The sequence below is a fragment of the Bidens hawaiensis genome, unplaced genomic scaffold (assembly GCF_021521415.1).
Source record: "Bidens hawaiensis isolate Kalapana, Puna unplaced genomic scaffold, B.hawaiensis_p1.1 tig00032456_1, whole genome shotgun sequence".
Classification (NCBI taxonomy): Eukaryota; Viridiplantae; Streptophyta; class Magnoliopsida; order Asterales; family Asteraceae; genus Bidens; species Bidens hawaiensis.
The window spans coordinates 179,394-185,054 of record NW_027495535.1 but is presented as its reverse complement, the minus strand read 5'-3'; the positions used below and the strand labels follow the sequence as shown (position 1 = coordinate 185,054).

The following is a 5,661-nucleotide window of genomic DNA, read 5'->3' as shown; positions in this document are numbered from 1 at the left end:
TAGTGTATTTACACTACGATGTAATTACATAATCACACTACTTGTATATATAATTACACTACTTGATTCGCACAATTAGCATGTTTTTTTAGTTTGCACGTTAACTTTCCCCTATATATATAATAAACATTTTATAATTCTCGTTTAGGCTCACGAACTGACTTGTGCTCGTTAAGTGAAGCTCGGGCTTCGGCTCATTTATTAAATGAGTTTATTTTTAGGCTCGGGCTAGTTTAAGCTCGATCAGCTTTTTCACAAGCCAATCTCGAGTAGCTCGCGACCGGCTTGAGATTGCACCCCTAATTGCCAATCCTATAGTTTATGTAGTTGGTAAGTTTTTGTCATATAGATTGAATTATGCCTACCTGTAATGTAGCCTGTTTATGATCTCATAGTTGCTTTTTATAATGGAAATGAACTATTCGGTACTGCACTGTAATCAAAGAATGTTGTTCTGCCATGATATATGATATATGAGTAACATGGTAAGTTTGATGCATTATTTTGTTGATTAGGCGGGACCATATGAATTAATTGTTAACTGCTGAATGATATTTAACCAGGTTGGAGAAAAGTCAGAGATGTCTTCAACGAGGGCGGCCCTTGAAACCCGCCCCCTTGATCAGTGGAAAGTAACTGAGCTAAAAGATGAACTTAAGAAAAGGAATCTAATTACTAAAGGACTGAAGGATGAACTTGTTAAAAGGCTGGATGAACCTATCCGTACTGAATTGGAAGACGGTAACCAAACTCATTACAATGGTGTCGGTGAAGATGTTGACCAGCCTGATTATGCAACAGCAGAGCCAGTTGTTTCAGAGAAAACCACCAGCATTGTTGATGACACAAGTGCCAAAAGCGAGAGCCTAGAAAACAATAACATGACTGTTAAGTTGGATATTAATGAGAGCTTAGAGAAAGATAACATGACAGAGAATTTGCGTGATGAAAACAGTGATAGGGTAATTGAGGTCAGCCAAGTAAAATCTGATTCTCTTTCTATTGATACTATGACAGTTACTGAAAATATTGACCTAAATTGCCGCTGATGATGACAAATCAGAACCTGTTGTTAAGCCTGATGATGTCAGTGTTGCTGAAAGTGTAAATATATTCAAAACAAATGACAGCGGAGACGTGGGTTCCCCTGAAAAGCTGAATTTAGATAGAAGTTCTGGTGATGAATCAATGGAGGATGATGTATTGGAGAGTAAACAAGTTAATTCCATATCTGAGATAACAGAAGCGCCTGTGGTGAAGGATGGTGAGCTTGTTGATGTTATGGTTGACGGTACACATGCTGCCAAGATTACTGAATGTAGTAAAGATGAAAGTGATCTTTCTCTGAGGCCCATAAAAAGAAAGCTTCATGGTAAACTTTATAATGAGATCTTTAATTGTAGTTTTTTTGCATGTAGTTGGTTATTTGAGTGAAAATGGTAAGTTTAAAGAAGTAACTTCTTTACTTCTTGACTTGCTTATATGAGTGAAAATGGTAAGTTTATTCTCTATCTGAAATTGTTTTTGCCAATGCTACCTAAGTTTTCTCTTTTTAAAATTTTTGGTACATGTATCATCTTCAAGTAATTTCTTTTATCAAATTTCACTTTTGAATACATTGCTTCTTTCACCCATATAGGTACTTTTAGAGGGATTTGTGCTACCTATGGATGGTATCAGTACCATACCGATATGGTACCACCCAGTACCGAAACCAAAATTGCATAAAACCATAAAAAGCAAATTACTGGTATTGGTACGGGTATTTTGGTATTCTCTTGGTTTAGACCGCATGTGGATTTTATCTATAAACAATTAAAAATGTTAATGTATGAGAAAACCAACATAAGTCCATCTTCATTAGCTAAAGAAGAAATCAAGCAGTTTCTGTTATGTTTAACAGCTAATGAAGAACTCTGATTTAATTGTTTTGTCACTCATCTAAGCATTCAAATTGGAGTTATGTGTTGTGAATGAATGTTAACTATAATAGAAACAATTTGATTGCTTTTTCAGCTAATGAGGACGGACTTAGATCGGTTTTCTTGTGCATTACTTGTTCATGGTCAGTTGATTGTTTTTTGGAAAAATCCTTACTCGGTACTAAGCTGGTAGAATACCAAGATACTGGCGTACCATTACTGATTTTGACACTGTTAGGTAGTCGTTGTATGGTTTTATGCAATTTCAGTTTCGGTACCAGGTGCTACAGTACCGATATTATCCTTATCCATGTCTATCTACTTAGTACTATGGTTCTCTTAGCATTTTGTGTTATCAGTAGTTTACCAACTGTTATTTTAGTACTTCTGTTTTGTGTCACACTCTTATGTTAACTGTTGTATGTTATCTGGATACCATACTTTGTTTTGTGTCACACTCTATGCTAACTGTTATATGTTACTGAGTATGTTTCTTTCTTTCTTTCTTTCTTTCTTTCTTTCTTTCTTTCTTTCTTTCTTTCACCCATTCGAATATGAGCAAGATCAGAAGATATTCTTTTGTTGGTGGTCGTATAATTTATTCATGTTTATTTTTGTCGTTTATAATGTTTCTGACTACTTTAACATCAACATAACATGTGTTTGTATGATGCCTGTTTGATGTTACCAGTTACCCTAAATAGCATGTGTTTTTGGTTTAGCAGCTTTAAATAGAATATAGCTGTCTTCTTCTATATCTATTTATAAATCACTCTCATGGCAGATCAAGAAGCAACAACAAACATTGAGGTAGTAAAGCGACAATGCAAGTGGAATTCTCAACACCAAACCACTAATTCTCCTGTCTCTACTACGCCCAAGGATGCTTTCCCGGCTTCTATGAAACACCGGTTTTCAAAATCTGATTCTTCAGTTAGCCATGAGGGACCAAAAGAACGTGTTGGTGAGCTATTCTATTTGCTTTCTGTTTATGAGACGTGGTATGATTCATCTCATGTTTTTTTGTTTGTTTGGTAGTTCCTCCATCATCAAAGGCTCCAACCACTTCTCTTAGAATTGATCGGTTTCTGCGCCCTTTTACTTTAAAGGCTGTGGAACAACTTCTTGGCAAAACGGGTACGGTGGTTAGTTTCTGGATGGATAATATCAAAACTCACTGTTATGTTACTGTAAGTTTACCTCTCTTATCTCCTACTACAAAACCATATCTTTCATATGTTTTTTTTGTCAAATGCAATGCTATATATGGCCTATTATTATCTTTTAATGTTAGTGGACTGTTTGTGAGAAATTTGAGAATGAAATTTAGTATTTACCGAGTTTAGGGGAATTGAAAAATGATTGGTACGTGTCTTTTTATTGAATTATTTTCTAAAAGTACTGTAAATTTAAAAATAACATGTAAAAGCAGGGCTAATTTTTGTTTTGTAGAAGTAGTAAACCCAATCCCACCTGGGGTAGTTACAGTTTAAAATGAAATTTCTACTAATTTCAATCTAACATAATTTAGTTTTTTTTTTAATAACTCATAATATGCATAATTTAATAGAAGTCCAACTGTCCAAGTATACAGTTCGTTCAGCTTTTTGATATAAGTTTTATAAAAAAAAATGAGTTGTATCCAAATTAAAGTATCTTTGATCATCATAATATCCAAAAATAAATTGTTCAGTCTACTTTCAAGTCGATTTAATATAATTATAAGTGGTTTTGCAACGGTTATATAATTGTTCATAGTCAACTTTCAAATATAATGGTTCACATTGGGGTATATGCATTATTGTAGGTATATTCATGACATGACACATAATTTATAAAAATATGTGATCAGATATCTAAAATACCCCTTAGCTGGTTAATCTTGCGCACATATGATTAGATATCTGAACTGTCCATCACTGTAAATTGAAATTAATTTGCTAGTTCTGTAATATTATGGAAGTAATAAATTTGATTTTCGTCCACTTTCTGCTCATCTGCTGCAGTATTCATTAGTGGAAGAAGCTATAGAGACCCGAAATGCTGTGTACAACCTCCAATGGCCAAAAAACGGAGGCCATCTGCTTATAGCCGAGTTTGTAGATCCATCAGAGGTGAAGGCTCGAACAGAACCACCTCCAGCCACCACAAAACTACCACAGCTATCACAGCTTCCTCCTCCCACCCCCACTCCCGCTACCACCTCCACCTCCAGCCGCCACAAGACCACCACGACAAACACAGCTTCTTCCTCCACCCCCGCTCCCACTACCACCTCCACCACCACTTTACCATCCACCAGCATCAAGAGAACTACCAGTAGCCCTTCCTCCACCCCCTCCCCTCCCTGAGAATATGAAACCGCCAGTCGTGACATTGGATGATCTGTTCCGGAAGACAAGAGCAACCCCTCGAATCTACTACCTGCCATTATCAACTGATGAAGTTGCAGCAAAACTGAAGAGGAATGAAAAGCAGTAGGGATTGATCAGAGTATGAATGAATATGTAAAGATAATGGTGACAGGTATTATCACACAGTTACATGTTTGCAGGTCTGCAGGTAGGAAGGAAGTCATGGAGCCGAGGAAGAAGAGGTCGTTTTGTGATAGTTGTCGACGACTTTCCATTTGTTTTAGACTCCAATGCCATGATTCGGTTAAGACTCGTATCTGCTTATGTTTACTTGCTTCTTCATCTAAAACATTGATACATGCTTGTTCCTCTACAATTTTCAATTGCAAATTAGACAAATCCAGATTCTTCATCTTTTGACACGTTTACACGGTAATGGTTTCTAGATTAATTTAACTTATATGAAAACATCTCACTTACCCTCGCTAACATCGACAATCAATTGAGAAAACGAGTAACTCGGATTTGAATAGCCTTTTCTACTAGTAAATTCAAGGGTTAAAAGCGATTTGCATGCTTTCAATACATATCATGATCTTTTTTTTGAAGAGTGTATTATACCTTATGCAATACATTAACATATGTTAGTTCTACATAAGTAGAAAAAGGTGTCCGTTAGTGATCATATTGATGATAGTGATACTATTTTGGCAACGTGCTTGCTTGAGTGACCTAGATCAGGATTAGAGAATCGACAACTTTATGTGCATGAACAAGATTTTGTAAAAGTAAATATAATTTTTTTGTAAGTCGGTTTGGTTTCAAACTCTAGTTCCCCCCTTGTCTCAGTCGTTGATCTTAACTAGTTATAAAACAAAAACCTATCAAATTAAATAGGATAATAATTTACAACCCAATAACATTTTTAAACCAGTTAAACTTTTCTTATAAAACTAACCCAATTACACTTTTTGCCAGTTTCCATTTAACCCTTACCGCTAGAGGTGGACAACAAAACCGGTTCCTGGAACCGGTTCGGCGGAACCGAACCGGTTCCTACCCGTTTTTCGTAGGAACCGGTTCGGTTCCGTTTCAACCCGACGATCCGGGACCGGTTTGACATGTTTGGAGGTGGACCGGGTAGGAACCGGAACCGAACCGGAACCGGTTCTGGAACCGGTTCGACCGGAACCGGTTCGGAACCGGTTATAGCCGTTGGAGTGGTTCTAGCCGTTGGGAAACGGTTTTATGGCCGTTTTTTGACCGTTGGGGTCAAAAATGGCCGTTTTTTGGCTCCCCAAACACCCCACTACTAGTATAAATAGGTATTTGGTGTAATGGGTTCATCACAACACTCAAAACGCAAACCCGAACGCAAAAAAATA

The 5,661-nt window shown here is 36.7% G+C and overlaps 1 pseudogene across 1 annotated transcript; it reads left to right on the top strand.

Annotated features, from left to right (window-relative positions):
* Nucleotides 1-277: 277 nt before the first annotated feature.
* On the top strand, nucleotides 278-5,268 carry LOC143583570 (uncharacterized; annotated as a pseudogene). The gene is made up of 5 exons (XR_013144199.1): nucleotides 278-1,372; nucleotides 2,707-2,886; nucleotides 2,961-3,112; nucleotides 3,929-4,053; nucleotides 4,112-5,268. The product of XR_013144199.1 is annotated as an uncharacterized LOC143583570 (transcript).
* Nucleotides 5,269-5,661: the final 393 nt, after the last annotated feature.